Below are 18261 nucleotides of genomic sequence, written 5' to 3'. Positions count from 1 at the left end.
AGTTCTCTTATCTTAAGAGATGATGGTCTATTCATTCTCAGCCTAATATTTGTACCTTCTTGGATTATTTCTCTCATCTGAGTATTGTTAATCTTTGATTTTTCTATTATATCTTCTAGTACCTCTTGGAATATTCCTAATTACTTCTTCATGAGTTAATCTTTTAGGGATTTGAATTGACAATTTTCTAAGGTTTGCCTCTACTAATATAGTTTCGTCTCTTGGATAGGATCTTAAAGCCTTGTAGTTATAAACTATCTTTGTAACTTTATAATAGATTCTATAAATTATTTGTATGGGGTCAGTTGTTTCATCTGCTATCTCATTTGGAGTTTTAATATATAGTTTTATTACATTACTAGTTTTTTCATGTTGATAGAAAAATTTGGATAGCAATCAGAGAAGGTTGGACCATCATGTAAATTACTTTATAATATCGCAATTACCGAATCATTCAATTTTTTTAAGTATGATATCTCTTAACATTATTAATATTGGATTGTTTATGCCTATTCTATAGTTAGGTTTTGCTGTAACTTGAATAAGTCCTAAGTGAATAAAATTATATTCATCCTTTATATGTTGATCTAAAACAGATTGTTCTAAAACATTTAAAATTTTATTATTTTGTTCCTAGATAACTATATTCAACTATATGTATTTCATCTTGATTTGCAGAGCAAAACTTATGTTTATATACTTCGCATTTTTTAACTATCGGTACTGACCAATTATGTAATGAATTTTCTATTTTTGTTAATTTGCAATTCTTTTTCTTTGTTATTTTCTTGACTAGAAGATGAAGTTTCTTGTTGTAGAGTTCTTACTACAATCTATTTATCCTTGTTTCTTAACCCTATATTAATTAAGGATCTAAATAAATTTGGTATTTTAGTTCTTTCTCTAGTTTTCATGTTACGAGACCACCTCTGACCAACCAACGGATTTACTACCTTCCTAGGCTTTACTACCGGGACCAAGGTTGACCAGCGTACAAACACTTTTCAGTGCTACACTAAAACTTTCAAAAGAAGGAAGAATAACTTTTAAATAGTTGCAAAGTAGTAAAAAAGATAAATAAAATTGAAGATGAAAAATTAAAACAAAGTTTACTTAATATATTAATTAATTCAGAGACAGATAAATCTGACAACTCTATAGAAGATGAAATAGAATATGAAAGCTCTAGTGAATACTCAAAAGAGGAAAATGAAGAAGATTATTGTTTAGGATCTGAGTTATGTACTTGTACAAATTGTAAAAGTATAAATATAAATATGTTAACTAAATATCAGAAAACTGTTTTAATATCAATAATAGATAAATTAGAAGAATCGCCTTTAAATATGAACTTTTATCACAATTAAACAATTTAGTAAAACGGAGTAAAGCATCCCAATGTCAGGTATAATCCATAAATATGAAATATAACTATAAAAGATTTACAAGAAAAAATTAAAAATCTTAAACAAGAAATACAATTATTAAAAGAAAATGATATCTCATTAGAATATAGATTATTAGAATTAGAAGGAAAAGAAATAATAAGATATCAAAATAGACAAGATATTAAATCAAATCAAGATTATATAGAAGAAAATAATATAGAAACTTATATCAGTATGTTAAGTCTAATTACTACTCATAAATGGCATACTGAAGTAACCTTACTAATCAAAGAAGAAACGTTTAAAATGATAGCCTTAATAGATTCTGGAGCAGATATTAATTATATTCAAGAACGAATAATACCTACTTAATATTATGAAAAAACGAGAAGGTAACTAGTGCTAAAGGGACAAAAATGAATATTCAATACAAATTATCTAATGCTAAAATAGGTAAGAATACAATATGTTATAATACTCCCTTTGTATTAATAAAAATATGAATAGCATAATGATTCTAGGAACTCCCTTTTTAACATTATTATATAGTTTTCAAGTAATAGAAAAAGGGTTGATAACTCAAACTTTCGGAAAAGAAATATACTTTGAATTTATAAAACCTCCTACAACTAGAGAATTAAATCTATTCAGAGAATCCTTAATATCTCCAATAGAAAGCAAGAAAAATAGATAAATTTATTAAATAAAGAAATTAGATCTAGAAGAATAAAGGAAAACTAAAAACACCTAACCTTAAAATCCTTATTAAAAATTATGAAGAGAAAATAAAAAAGAAAATTTGCTAAACAAATACCTACAAAAGCTAGACCAATACAAATGAATCAACAATATTTAGAATATTGTAAAAAATAAATTTAAGAATATCTAGACAAAAGATTAATTAGGGCCTCAAAATCACCTTGAAGTTGTGCGGGATTTTATGCGATGAAAGGCTCTGAAATAGAAAGAGAAGCACCAAGGTTAGTAATTAATTATAAACCATTAAATAAAGTATTAAAATGGATTAGGTATCCATTACCAAATAAAAATATCTAATAAAAAAGAATACACGATTCTACAATATTCTCAAAGTTCGATTTAAAATCAGGATACTATCAAATCTCTATAAAAGAGGAAGATAAATATAAAATTGCTTTTGTGGTACCTTTCGGGCATTACGAAGGGAATGTAATGCCTCAAAGATTAAAAAATGCTTCCAGTAAATTTCAAAATATTATGAATAATATATTTTATCCTTATATGAAATTTTCTATAGTATATTTAGATGATGTTTTAATATTTTCAAAAAATATCAATGAGCATAAAGAACATTTAGAAGAGTTTGTAAAAATAATTAAAGAAAAAGGATTAGTAGTTTCAGAGAAAAAAAAATATTTCAAACAAAGATTAGATTTTTAGGATATGAAATATATCAAGGAACTATCACACCCATACAAAGATCATTAGAATTTACAAATAAATATTTAGAAGAAATAAAAGAAAAACAACACTTGCAGAGATTTTTAGAATGTGTAAATTATATAGCAGATTTTGTTCCCAGTATTAGAATAATTTACGCTCTATTATATGCAAGATTGAGAAACTCTCCGGCCTGAAATGATGATATGACCAAAACCATAAAACAAATAAAAGAAATATTTAAAAAACTACCCGGTCTAGGAATACATGACTCCAAAGCCTTTCTTATTGTAGAAACAAATGCCTTTGATTTAGGATATGGGGAAATTTAAAACAGAAGCTTTCAGAAAAATCAAAAGAGCAAATAGTTAGATATCGTTCAAGTCTCTGGTGTTCTTCCCAACAAAAGTATTCCACTATTAAAAGAGAAATACTTTCAATAGTTTTGTCTTTACAAAACTTTCATGACGATTTATTTAATAATTTTTTTTTTAATTTGTACTTATTGTAAAGCAGTTCCAAGTGTTTTAAATAAAAATGTTCAAAATTTGGTTTCTAAACATATTTTTGCAAGATGACAAGCTTTATTATTTTGTTTTGATTTTGAAATAAAACATGTTAAAGGGAAAGATAATTCTTTGTCCGATTTTTTAATAAGAGAATTTTTACAGACTTCAATATGAGTGTCAAGCCAACCGAAGAAGATGATTATGGTGCCCCACTTGGATCAAATAAAGTATCTAGTTTAATAAATAAAACTCAATATGGTTTCCCACTGAGATCAAATAAAGTTTATTCATCAATATCATTAAGACCATCCTCTTCATTATCTTTAAGACCATCAACACCCACCAAATCAACCTCTACTTTGGTAGAAATCATCAAAATTCCTCCTCAATTATCGAACCCCTAAAAATACCTTCAAATAGATTTACCCCACTATATTACCAAAATGTATTAATAAGCCTAAAGGACTTTACCAACAAAACTCATGTCTCAATAGATTTTCCAAAATCAATACCCTTAGATGAATATTTAGAGAAACTCGAAAGTATGTCAATACTAATATTAGAAAAAGCGTGGATAACTCCAAACCCAAGACAAATAGTTGAAAACCTATTTTCCCAAGACTTCCATTACTTGCCAATAGACATATGTAAAACTATAACTTTTTATGAATTTATATTGGTGGATATAGAATCCATAGAAGTATCTCATAATAAGGATGATAAAGGAAATATTGAGTTTTCCAAAATAAAAATTCTACAAGTTCTGAGCCCTCAAGAGTGGAACCAACCTCTTCACAATAAAAAAAACGTTTTCACGAGTGTTTGATCCATAACAATATAGTTATTATGATTACATGGATGCATGGACCATATTACGAAGTGGACTTTAAGCCTAACTCAACCCCATAAAACCGGCTCATGAGGTTGAGGTTTGCACCCACTTATATACAATGAAAGGCTCTAATCTCTAGTCGATGTGGGATCTCCAACAACCAACATATTATTTGTTAAACCAAAGAAGCATTCTTGGTTTATTTGGTTCAAGAAGGGAATATCTTTGAAATTTCCAAGATAGTTTATAAAATGGTTTGTTGACTTTGGACCATTACCTTCAATATTTCCAACATAAATAAATAAAGTATATTCGTATTTTCGATAAAAGTCTACATTTGTACCAGGATATAGGCTTATATCTTTTATAGTCTCTCAAGCTATTACTTGGATATTAGTCTGGGATTATACTTTAGTACAACCATATGAAGGAGTATAAATCAAAATGTTGTCAAGAAAGATACAAATCAAATGGTGGAAGAAGTTCAATAATAATTTAGTATGCAAGAACAGGATTCAAGAATGGTTAAAAAATAATTCAGGGAGTAAAGACAACCCTGCACTCAAACAGGACACATTATTCTTAGCAGAGAAACGAAAACTAATGGAAGTCTTAGCATCAACAACATCAAAAGAAGAGTTTGAAAAAGCTTTTCAAAAAGCTACTTTCTCAAAAGGCTCAGAAAAAGCTAGTAATGATGATGAGTCATCCCAATTCAATCCTTATCTTTGCAATGAAGACATGTATTATTGAAGAATCCATTAACAGTAGTGCGCCAAAACATTGTCTCCCAGCAAGAGAAAGAAAAAGAAAAAAGAATCTAAGAATAGTGAATAAAGCATTTGACAACCATAGACGAGACAAGAGGCAAAGATTTTTTCAAGATAACAATAATGTAGAATTTGCAGAATAATGTAAACTTCTCTAAACAATAATGTGAGCTTATTAGTCGTAAGTATTGTGAGATATCTATATAAAACATTAGTATATATATATATATATATATAATATATATAAATATAAAGAGGATTATATTGTAACAGTTTCTTTTATACAGTTACTTTTTCATTTTATGCTTATACTAATATTTTATTTTATTAATTTGGAAATATATAATAAGAGTTTATTTTTTTCTCATTTTATTGTTATCTTGAACATTTATGTTAATATATAATTTTAATATGTTATTTTTATAATTTAATTGATTTAAGTTTTTATATTTTCATTATATTAAAGTACATATAACTTTAATATGTTATTTTTATAATTTAATTGTTTTATGTTTTCACATTTTTATTATATTAAAGTATATATAACTTTAATATATGTTATTTATATTTCTATACCTATATATAAATGGGATTCCCCTCTTAACTGACATTTTATTTTATTTCAATTTTATTCTTATATTTTTATTTTATTTTATTATTTTACAAATATATGACCAGAGATATTTTTGTGAGCAGTTTTAATTTTATATCTTAAAGCAGAACAAATAAAACTATTTTTAAATTCAAAATTAAATGTTGCAAAGCAAGACTTGCTAATGAGCATTGCATAATTGCATCTTTTTCCATTCATCTTCATTTTTATCTCCATTAAACGTTTTCAGAAGTTGTAGATCATTCCAAAACCACGAAATCAACTAGTAAGTATTATTTTTCAATTATAAAATAGAAGATGAATATGCAATGTTTGAATTTACTCTTTTTTTAATTTATTTATACATGTGGGTGCACTGTCCATTCTTGAATTTTCCAAAAATTGAAAATACAAATAGAGGATCTGAGGAGAATACAGGCAGTGTTTGTATTTTTATTTACGCTATCTATTTTCTGTCACATACTCATTATTTATTTTAATTTTTTATTTCATAAATCAGTATTGCTTAGTGCTTCTGATAACTGATTGCTTTCGTTTATCACTCATTGTAAAAAGGTCGATTGTATGTTTGTTTACAAGAGTGTTTTCATAATTTGTTTTGTTTTTAGTTTTGATTTATATTTTAGAACTTTTTATATAATTTTTCTAATGTTTATTATATTTCTACATTTTAATATATTACATAAAAAAATGAAAAATATTGCAAATAGAAGACAAAACCAAACTTGAAGTTAAATATTGCAAATAGAAGACGAAGAAAGACCATTGAACAAATGACAAATGAACTATCTACAGAAAGCAAAACTTATAGAGAAAGGAGATTGACATCTATTCGACATTTGGCTCGATCCATAAATAATGCAGGTAAAAAAAATTATTATTTTTTAATAATTTTTTTTATATAGTTTTATTCATTCATTTAACTTGACATTTGAAGGATCTAACACTAACGAAGCAGCACCACGTAACACACATGTTACTGAACCTGGTTAGTACACTTTTATGCATAAGATGTCAACTTCCAAAAAATATTTTAAAACACAAATGGAATATCTATACGAAGAAAAATTTATAGGAAAAGAGAAACAATATTATTCATATTACAAATATTGTTTCAGGAAGGAGATTGACATTTATTCGAAATTTGGCTCGATCAATTAATAATGCAGGTAAAAAAAATGTTATATAACACAATAAATATTTTTTTTTAATTTTGTTTATATAATTTTATTCATTCATTCATTTAACTTGATATTTGAAGGCTCTAACGATAACGAAGCAGGACCAAGTAACACACATGTTACTGAACCTGGTTAGTACACTTTTATGCATAAGATGTCAATTTCTAAAAAATATTGTAAAAGATAGATGAAATATATATACGAAGAAAAACTTATAAACAAAGGAAGCACAACATTATCCATATGATAAATATTGTTTCAGGAAGGAGATTTTCATCTATTCGACATTTGGCTCGATCAATAAATAATGCAGGTACCACATATTAATGCTTTAAATTTTTCTATGTAATGTTATTCATTTATTTAACTTCACAGGTTATACTCCACAAAACTTTCAAGGATCAAATGATAATGAAGCAGGACCAAGTAATACAAATGTCATTGATATTGAACATGGTTAGTATACTTTTATCAAAATATTTACATGATGGAAGTTCAATGAAATATTTTACTTTTCTTTTACATGATGGAAGTTCAATGAAATATTTTACTTTTCTGAAAAAATATTATACATGTAGGAATGCAACATAGATTTCGGTGGAAGCATAACTGTGCTCAAAATTTTAGAAAACTAATGCAAGGTAATGTTTCAATTTTCTAGTCCAACTACATGTGTACATTGTCATGCACGATTATTTTACCATGAATCACGTGATATGCGTTGCTCAAGTGGAAAAGTCTTACTTCCACATGTTACTGCTCCGGATGAGTTGGTTCAAGTATTTTTTGTTGTTCTTTTGAAAGTAAACATTTTAAACAACATATTAGAAGTTACAACCATGTTCTTTCATTCACTTCACTTGGTGTTCACATGGATGGAAATATACTTGCAATTGGTCGTGGTATATATAGTTTTCGTGCTCAAGGTGCAATGTATCACAGGATTGGAGGCTTTTTTCCAAATGAGGGGTCTAGGCCACGTTTTTTTGCAATTGTACATTTATGACACTGCACATGAATTACAAAATAGGATGTTGGAAACTCCTCATCTTCATCAAAACATTGTTAATAAGTTGCAACAAATACTACATCAGTGCAATCCTTTTGTGCATGTATTTAGACAACTTGCTCAACAACAAAATATTCATGAATGTACTTTATTCATTAAAGAGTGTCCTGTCAATCAACCACAATACAATCTTCCTACTGCATCTCAAGTAGCAACAATTATTGTTACTGAGGACACAAAATCAATGGCACATGGATGAGACGTGAAAGTTGTAAGTCTTGATGGGAACTTAATAAACATTCAAGAAACTGTGGGCTATTACAACCCTTTACAATATCCACTATTATTTCCTTTTGGAACATATGGATAGATCTCAACACAAAAAATCAAAATGGCCAAAATATCTCATGCCGAGAATATTATAGCTACATGGTTCAGGTAACTTGAAACACAATTATATTGATTTGATAACTGTCGTTTTGCTGTCAAATTAATATGATTCTAGCGTAGACTTGTCTAACACTAGAGAGATGATAGTATAATTGTGGATAAATGTCCCCAAGTCGTCTCCCAACGAATCCAATAGTAAAATCAGTTGATCAGGGTTTAAAGTCTATCTGCAAGCAATAAAAGTTAGCAATAACAATAAAGATAAAAAGGGGGTTTGAGATAGTTGTGCAGAAAATATAAAAGAGATTAAAATAGCAAATAAAAAGCGGTTGATCCCAAGTTCTTCCACCATTGAATTCTTCACAGGTTCTCTAAAGATTAATCTTTTCTCAATCCTCCAACAGAGTTAAACCAGATTGAACATGCGCCAATCTAATTCAACTGAAACTCACCAGTAAAACATGCGTCTACTAGTTTAATCAATACCCACTTTGTTCCATGCGTATACTCCATGGGAATGCTTACCTTCTCTCTCTTGAATCATGCGCCCAAGAAATTAATTAGAACGATGCGAACTAACTAAGAAACCAAAGTTTAAGACAAGGAAGACTCTCAATCATGCGTTCAAGTACAACCTCTCACAAAAAATAGTTTTCCAGGAGATTAGACAATAAAAACAACTGCTATAGAGAATTAAAAATCGAAACTTTTATTGAACAAAACCTCAGAACTCAATGGGGAATTACAAAGGAATCAACCAAAAAGGTTTAGCCTTCCATGCGGAGGCAAAACAAAAGAATTACTAAGAAGAAAATAAACTAAGAAAACCCTATGAAGCTCTCTCCCTTTCTACTTGATGCTTGTGTCCTTTTATAAGGCTTTTCTGCTCCAAGGATCTTGGGAAAATATTGCAGTTTAGATTTTGTAAACAGTTTCCACTTTCCATAATTCTTTTTATTTTATAGAAGATTTGCTTCCAATTATGTTTCTGGAATCTTGTAGCTTTTATTTTCTCTTTCTTCTCCTCATAATTTGTTTTCTGTTTTGATTCAAAGAAACAACTTGGACTTTTGCATGTTTGGCCCATTCACAAAGGTAGATGCTTAAGATAATTTACCCTAAAAACACTAAATTACCAAAGATAATAGTTAAGGCCCAAATAAACCAAATTATACGAATATTAATTAAAATAACGGATTTATTTATTATTATAGTCCAATAATCCATGATTAAAGCTATTGATTGTGAATAAATATATGCCCATCATATATATATATATATATATATATCATTTCCAACAACTTACTCATCAATGTTAAGTCATAAAATTAATACACATACATCATTACTTTAATGTAGATTCGTCCCAATGATCACTGATGAGCATATATTTATTCACACACAATAGCCTTAATCATAGATTATTGGATTATAATAATAAATAAATTCATTGTTTTAATTAATATTCTTATAATTGGGTTTATTTGGGTCTTAACTGTTATTTTTGTTAATTTTGTGTTTTTAGAGTAAATTATTCGAAGGAAGCATCTACCTTTGTGAATGGGCCAAATATGCAAAAGTTCGAGTTGCTTCTTGAACCAAAACAGGAAACAAATTCCAAGGAGAAGAAAGAGAAAATAAAATCTTCAATATCTCAGAAACAGAATTGGAAACAAATATTCTGAAAAATACAAGAATTCTGGAAAGTTGGAAACTTGGAAACTGTTAACAAAATATAAACTACAATATTTTCCCAAGATCCTTGGAGCAGAAAAACCTATTAAAGGACACACGCATCAAGGAGAAGGGGGGAGCTTCCTAGAGTTTTCTTAGTTTCTTTTCTTCTTTGTAATTCTTTTGTTTTGCCTCTGTATGGAAGGCTAAACCTTTTTGGTTGATTCCTTCGTAATTTCCCATTGAGCTCTAAGGTTTCGGTCAATAAAAATTTCTATTTTTAATTCTCTATAGCAGTTGTTTTAATAGTCTAATCCCCTGGAAAACTAGTTGTTGTGAGAGGTTGTACTTGAACGCATGATTGAGAGTCTTCCTTATCTTAAACTTTGGTTTCTTAGTTAGTTCGCATTGTTCTAATTAATTTCTTGGGCGCATGATTCAAGAGAGAGGAGATAAGCATTCCCATGGAGTATACGCATGGAACAAAGTGGGTACTGATTAAACCAGTAGAGCATGCTTTACTGGTGAGTTTCAATTGAATTAGATTGGCGCAGGTTCAATCCTGTTTAGCTCTGTTGGAGGATTGAGAAAAAATTAATCTTTAGAGAACCTGTGAAGAATTCAATGGTGGAAGAACTTGGGGATCAACTGCTTTTTATTTGTTATTTTAATCTCTTTTATATTTTTGGCATAATTATCTCAATCCCCTTATTATTATTATTGTTATTGCTAACTCTTATTATTGTAAATAGATTCTAAACACCAATCTACTAATTTCACTATTGGATTCGTTGGGAGACGACTTGGGGTCATCTGACCACAACTATATTGTCATCTCTCTAGTGTTAGACAAGTCTACGCTAGAATCATATTAATTTGACAACAAAACGACAGCTATCAATCACTCTACAATATTACAAGCTGAACGACTTCTACAACAATATGTTGTAGACAACTATGTGAAGATTGAAGCAGGAAGGTTACGATAGATTCGAAATCATCAAAATAATATTTGTGTTGAAGTGTGTCAAGGTTTGCAAGATGCTTTGCATGAAGGACAAACTCACACAGGTACATACTGTATGTAACATTCTACATCTATTACATCTAAATATATCAAAACTCATACAATTTTTTATTCAAGGAAATGTTGGACAGAGGACAATATTATCATCATCATTTATTGGTAGTCGTTGAGACTTGACACAACGATATGAAGATGGCATGGAAATTGTTGCTCATGATGGTAAACTTGATATTTTCCTTACAATGACATGCAATCCTTCTTGGAGTAAAATTTCATCAGAACTTAAAAATTTTCAAACTCCACAAGATTGTCCTGACTTGCTCACAAGAATATTTCGAGCAAAATTTGAACAATTAAAGGAAGATGTGATTGATAAAGGAGTTCTTGGAAAAGTTAAAAGTTACATGTATGTGACTGAATTTCAAAAATGTGGACTACCCCATGTACATATGTTACTTATCTTACAAGATAATGATGAATTACGTGATTCAGAAGATTATGATAGCATTGTTAGAGCAGAAATACCAGAAACTGAAGAAGAGTCACAATTGCACGAAGCTGTACTGAAACACATGATACATGGGCCTTTCGGATCTCTTAATCCAAGATCACCATGTATGAAGCACAATCAATGTAGGAAAAAATATCCTAAAGAGTTCTTGGAAGAAACACGTCAAGGTAATGATTCATATTCACAATACAAAAGATGTTTCAATGCACCAGTATCTATAAATAGAAATGCGAATGTTGACAACAGATGGGTGGTTCCTTATAACCCTTGGTTGTTGTTAAAATATGATTGTTATATAAATGTTGAGGTGTGCAGTAGCATCAAAAGTATTAAATATTTATACAAGTATGTGTACAAAGGTCCAGATCGAGTAGCAATGGAGGTTCGTAGGGGATCAATTGTAGATGAAGTCCAACAATATATTGATGCTAGATGGATTTGCGCTCTGGTGGCTTTATGGAAAATATTCATATTTACACTTTATCGAATGAATCCAAGTGTAGAAAGATTACAAATTCATTTACCAAATCGTCATTAGGTGCACTTCTATTTTATTTTTCTATAAAAGAAATAAATGTTTTCTTATTGTATAGTGTAATATTGTATAGTATAAATTCATGTAAATTGAAGTTGCACCTCAAATCTTGAAACTTTCTTTGTTGGTTCTTATTTTATCTATTTGTCCTCCTGTAATTCTAGAGAGAGAAGACAAAGAGATCAAAGTAGTGCAATATTTCAATTCATCATCTATGTTTTTTACTTTATATTTCAGGTGCGCTTCTATAAACATCAGAACATAAGTGATGTATTAAATGATGACAATACCTCCAAAACCATGCTCACACAATTCTTTGCACTAAATTGTCAAGATCCACATTCTAGAAGTTATTTGTATAGAGAAATTCCACAACATTATTGTTGGCACAACAAACAAAAGGAATGGTACCCAAGAAGGTCAAGAAAGAAAGTTATTGGTCGAATTTATACTGTATCTCCTTCAGAAGGAGAAAAATTCTTCTTGCATATTTTGTTATCCCATATAAGAGGGCCAACCAGTTGGGAATACCTATTATCACCAAATGAAATATATTGTCCCACATTTAAAAAAGCAGCTAAAAAATGGGGATTTTTAGAAAGCGATAATAGTATTCATGAATGCTTAGTCGAAACATCAAGTTTATTGTTTGTGACCATATTAATTTTTTGTGAACCAACTGATGTTCGAAGTCTCTGGAATGAGTTTTATATCTTTATGGCAGAAGATTATACTTCAACAAGCACTTCTATGGGCATCAACGTTAATATGCTATTGAGGGATTTAAATGATCTTCTTATTCAACATGATAAAACAATAAATGATTTTGATTTACCAGCATTAACATTAGATGCATTTGAAAATACTTTAGTACCAAGAATTATACAAAAAGAGTTATCAATACAAATACCTAATGAAGATGTTGATAATGTACAAAGATTGAATATTGATCACTTGACTGCTTTCAATACCATTTTAGATGTAATACATCGTAAGCAAAGTCAAGTATTTTTTGTGGATGGACTAGGAGGAATCGGTAAAGCATTCCTATACCGTACATTAATTGCATATTATAAAAGTAAAGGAAAAATTATTTTAGCGACAACCTCCTCTGGTATAGCTGCAACATTATTACCTGGTGGTCGAATTGCACATTCTCGATTTAAGATACCTATTAATGTAGAAGTTGGTTCCTTTTGTTCAATAAGCAAACAATCTGATCTTGCAAAGCTACAAAGACAAACAACAACAATTATTTGGGATGAAGCACCCATGATTAATAGATAGGCTTTAGAGGCATTAGATAGATCATTAAAGGACGTTCTAGATTGTGATGCTCCATTTGGGGGGAAAGTGATGATATTAGGAGGAGATTTTTGCCAGGTACTACCAGTTGTTCAAAAGGGTACAAAGGCACAAATGATTTCTGCATGTATTGTCAAGTCTACTTTATGGAGTAACACAAAAGTATTGCATTTACAATAAAACATGCGGTCATTGCAATATCACAACTTTGCAGAATACCTCATGCGCATCAGAGATGGTATTGAACCTACAATTCTTGATGATATGGTGAAAATACCCGATGGACTAGCAATACCATGGGAAGGAGAGAGTTCAATACCAAAACTTATATAAGAAACATTTCCCCTATTGCAATTTCATACATGGGATGCATCTTATATGGTTCAGAGAGCCATATTGACTCCAAAAAAATGAAGATGTTAAAATACTTATTAACATGATTATCGATCATTTTCCAGGAGAACAACATAATTTATTGTCATTTGATGAAGTTGAATGAGACACACATAATCTATACCAACAAGAGTACTTGAACTCCATTGCTCCAGGTGACTTGCCACCACATATTTTAAAGCTTAAAAAAGGTGCACCATTAATGTTGTTGCGAAACATAAACCCTAAATCTGGGTTATGTAATGGGACGAGATTATTGTGTCGTGGGTTCTACATGAACATGTTGGATATTGAAATCTTACAAGTCAACATGCTGGAAAAAAGAGGGCACCGATCGTTGACCCAAGAAACGCTAAAGGTGCCCAAGGTAAGTGTCTATGGTTTATCAGAAAAGGAAACACCGGATGTTTCCCTAGTCGGTGTGGGCGAAACCTGGATGACACCCTATAGGTGTTACCGTGCTGATGGCATGCTCCTGGCAGAGCCAATGGAAGCCAAGATCATTAAGAAGAATGCAGGCAGATATACCCTGGTAGATGGAGAGCTATTCAGGCATGGCTACACTCATCCTATCTTGACCTGCGTGGGCGGAGATCAGTGCACACGTATCATGGCAGAGCTCCATGAAGGTATTTGTGGGAGTCATGTCGGGGGACGAGCTCTCTCACTGAAAGTTGTTCGAGCAGGGTATTATTGGCCGACCATGAGGGAAGACTGCATGAAGAACACATAGCGATGCCAACAATGCCAAAAGCACGCTGCTTGGCATCATGCACCCTCAGAGGAGTTGAGATCAATCCACAGTCCATGGCCTTTCCACACATGGGGTATAGCGGTTTGACAGATGAAGTACCTGGTGGTGGCCATTGAGTACTTCACCAAGTAGATAGAGGTTGAGCCTGTTGTACAAATAACTACCCATAAGGTTCAACACTTTGTATGGAAGAACATTGTTTTGGTATACAATTTTTTTTTTCCGATTCTACCCTTATTTAAATATATCTCATTTTATTAGTACAATGGAGTATTTTGTCATTTTCATATTAATTACTTAAAAAATAAATTTATTTTTTAATTTTTTATATTAATGTTAGTGTACAATTTTTATATGCATATACCTATATATAAAGGGGATTCCCCATTATAACCGTTTTTTGGTATCCACAATTTTTTTTTCCGGATTATACCCTTATTTAAATATATCTCATTTATTAGTACAATGGAGTATTTTGTCATTTTCATATGAATTACTTAAAAAATAAAATTATTTTTTAATTAATATTAATAAACACTTTTTATATGCATATACCTATATATAAAGGGAATTTCCCATTATAACCGTTTTTTGTATACACAATTTTTTCCCGATTCTACCCTTATTTAAATATATCTCATTTTATTAGTACAATGGAGTATTTTGTCATTTACATATGAATTACTCAAAAAATAAAATTATTTTTTAATTTTTTAAATTAATATTAATATATAATTTTTATATGCAAACTAACTCTCCACTCTTCCCTTAATTCCTTATTTTAAGGTAACAACAGGAAGAAAGAGAAAACATACTTCACAGAGTTCTCACACCAAATATCACCTATCAAATAAAATAACCTTCATTTCTAATCACTCTACTCACTCTATTTCAAGCAACTATATTATTTGGTAAAACCATTATTCTTCAATCCCAACCTTAACGTAAACATCATCACATTCTCTGATCCCAAAACTACCAATGAAAGAAGAGAAAAAACTTGAAGAAGAAGAGAAACTCGAAATAACGGAGAAGAAGAAAAAAAGAGGTTGTTTAATCAATTCATCATTTTTCTTTTACATGATATTTTTTGTTTTTAAATTTCGACTCATCCAATTTTTTTTTTGTATGTATGTTAAATTTTTATAATCGTAAAAATTGAGTAAAAGAGGAAAATGCGTATACATCGGCGTTGTTGCGCCTGTGTTTACGCTAGTAATAGTTATAAGAATAAAAAATGTGGATACACATGCGCAAGAGCAACTATTTTCTGCTAGTGATATATAATGAGGTTTATTTTGTTAACCTTTTTTGGTGTATATAATTTTTTTCCAGTTTTACCTTATTGATATATTTAATTTTTGTATTTTATCTTTTAAATTTTAAAATTATCTATACCTATATATAAAGGGGATTCCCCTCTTTCAGTTTCCTCAATTTTTTTTATCTTATCCTTATATCAATATCTGATTTTATTTCATTATTATGAGCATTGCGTCATTTTTTATTTTTTAAATTTTTTTAAATTTTTTAAATTTTAATTTTTTTTTTAAATTTTAAATTTGTCTAAATTTTCAATTTTCAAACCCTAAATCCTTTTCGAAACACTTTAAAAATTTTAAATTTTCAAAACCTAAAACCTTTTCGAAACACTTCAAATTTCAAAATTTTAAATTTTCAACTTTTTTTAAATTTTTAACTTTTTAAATTTTCAAATTTCAAAATTTTGCATTTTTAAATTTTCATTTTTTTTTCATAAATTTTCAAAATATTTCCCTCTTTAACTTCTTTCATTTTGTTTTCCTATTTTATCTCTATATCAATATTTGATTTTATTTCATTATTATGGCCATTGCATCATTTTCCTATTTTTCCAAAAATTTTAAATTTTCAAAATTTTTAAATTTTCAAACTCTAAAGCCATTTTGAAACACTTCAAATTTCGAAATCTTAAAATTTTCAAAAATTTTAAATTTTCAAAGTTTTTAAATTTTCAAAAGTTTTAAATTTTCAAAGTTTTTAAATTTTCAAAGTTTTAAATTTGAAACTAAATTGAAGCCTTTATAAACTCAACAAACTTCTTTTTTGATTTGTGATTTTCATATTTTCATTAGATATACCACAATTTTCCGCAGTTTAAATAAGCGAGGGTGCAATTTTCTTCCCGCTAGTGATACAAGAGATTATGTCATTATTACTTGACACGCATTTTCTGGATTTAAATAAAATTTTTTGGTGGCTTTGTTATTTTTCACGGAAGGGTTGCTTATCACAAAACGGTTTTGAATTTTATTTTCTGGATTTAAGTAAAACAGATTTTCATTCTTATTGACACCTAATTATTTTTTTCTCAATATTGATGTATCAATAACAGTAGAGTTGAATCTCACTGAAGAATTTTAACTATTATACGATAAATTTCTTTATCATAATAAATCAAATTAATATTTTGTTATGGAGTTTCTCCTCTTATTCTTTTTTTTTATTATTATTATATTTCTTTTTTTTAGTTTTATGTTAGTAACAACAAATCAAAATTGATTATGTTTATTGTGTTATAAATTTAAATTTGTTTAATATATTTTTTAATGCAACTTAATTATTAAAATAGTAGGTTGAAACTCATAAATGATGAGAGAAAATGTTTCTATCTTACTTTTACTTAGTGATATTTGATATTTAAAAGATATGAATACATAATAATATACAATATAGTACTAATAAAAAAAATGCGGATGCACATGCGCTTTAGGGCGCCTATGTTTCCGGTAGTATATATAAAGGGGATTCCCTATTATAACCGTATTTTGGTATACACAATTTTTTTTTCCGATTCTACCCATATTAAATATATCTCATTTTATTAGTAAAATGGAGTATTTTGTCATTTTCATATGAATTACTTAAAAAATAAAATTATTTTTTAATTTTTTAAATTAATATTAGTGTACAATTTTTATATGCATACTTATATATAAAAGGAATTCCCCATTATAATTGTTTTTTGGTATACATAATTTTTTTTCGGATTATACGCTTATTTAAATATATCTCATTTTATTAGTACAATGGAGTATTTTGTCATTTTCATATGAATTACTTAAAAAATAAAATTATTTTTTAATTTTTTAAATTGAGTAAAAGAGGAAAATACGGATACATCGGCGCGGTTGTGCCTGTGTTTACGTTAGTAATAATAATAAGAATAAAAAATGTGGATACACAGGCACAAGAGTGTATATGTTTCCACGAGGTTTATTTTCTTATTCCCCTATTTAACTTTCCTCAATTTTTTTTCTATATTATCCTTATATCAATATCTGATTTTATTTTATTATTATTGACATTGTGTCATTTCCTATTTTTTCAAAAATTTTGAATTTTTATATTTTCAAAATTTATTTTTAAAATTTTAAATTTTTCTAAATTTTAAATTTTCAAACTCTAAAGTCTTTTCGAAACACTTTAAAATTTTAAAATTTTCAAACCCTAAAACCTTTTCAAAACACTTCAAATTTCAAAATTTTAAATTTTCAAAATTTTGAGTTTTCAAATTTTCATTTTTTTTTTAAATTTTAAAAATATTTCCCTCTATAACTTACTTATTTATTTTTTTCTATTTTATCCCTATATGAATATTTGATTATATTTCATTATGATGGACATTGCGTTATTTCCTATTTTTTCAAAAAATTTAAATTTTTAAACTTTCAAAATTTATTTTTGCAAAATTCTAAATTTTTAACAATTTTAAAATTTTCTACATTTTTAAATTTTCAAAACCCTAAAACCTCTTCGAAACACTTCAAATTTCTAAATATTAAATTTTACATTTTCAAAATTTTAAATTTTCAAAATTTTTAAATTTAAAACTAAGCTGAATGCTTTATAAATCCATCAAACCTCTTTTTCATTTTCTATTTTCATATTTCCATTTGATATACCACAATT

The sequence above is a fragment of the Phaseolus vulgaris genome, chromosome 4 (genome assembly GCF_000499845.2).
Source record: "Phaseolus vulgaris cultivar G19833 chromosome 4, P. vulgaris v2.0, whole genome shotgun sequence".
In the NCBI taxonomy this organism is placed as follows: Eukaryota; Viridiplantae; Streptophyta; class Magnoliopsida; order Fabales; family Fabaceae; genus Phaseolus; species Phaseolus vulgaris.
Note: the sequence above shows the minus strand (reverse complement) of the source record.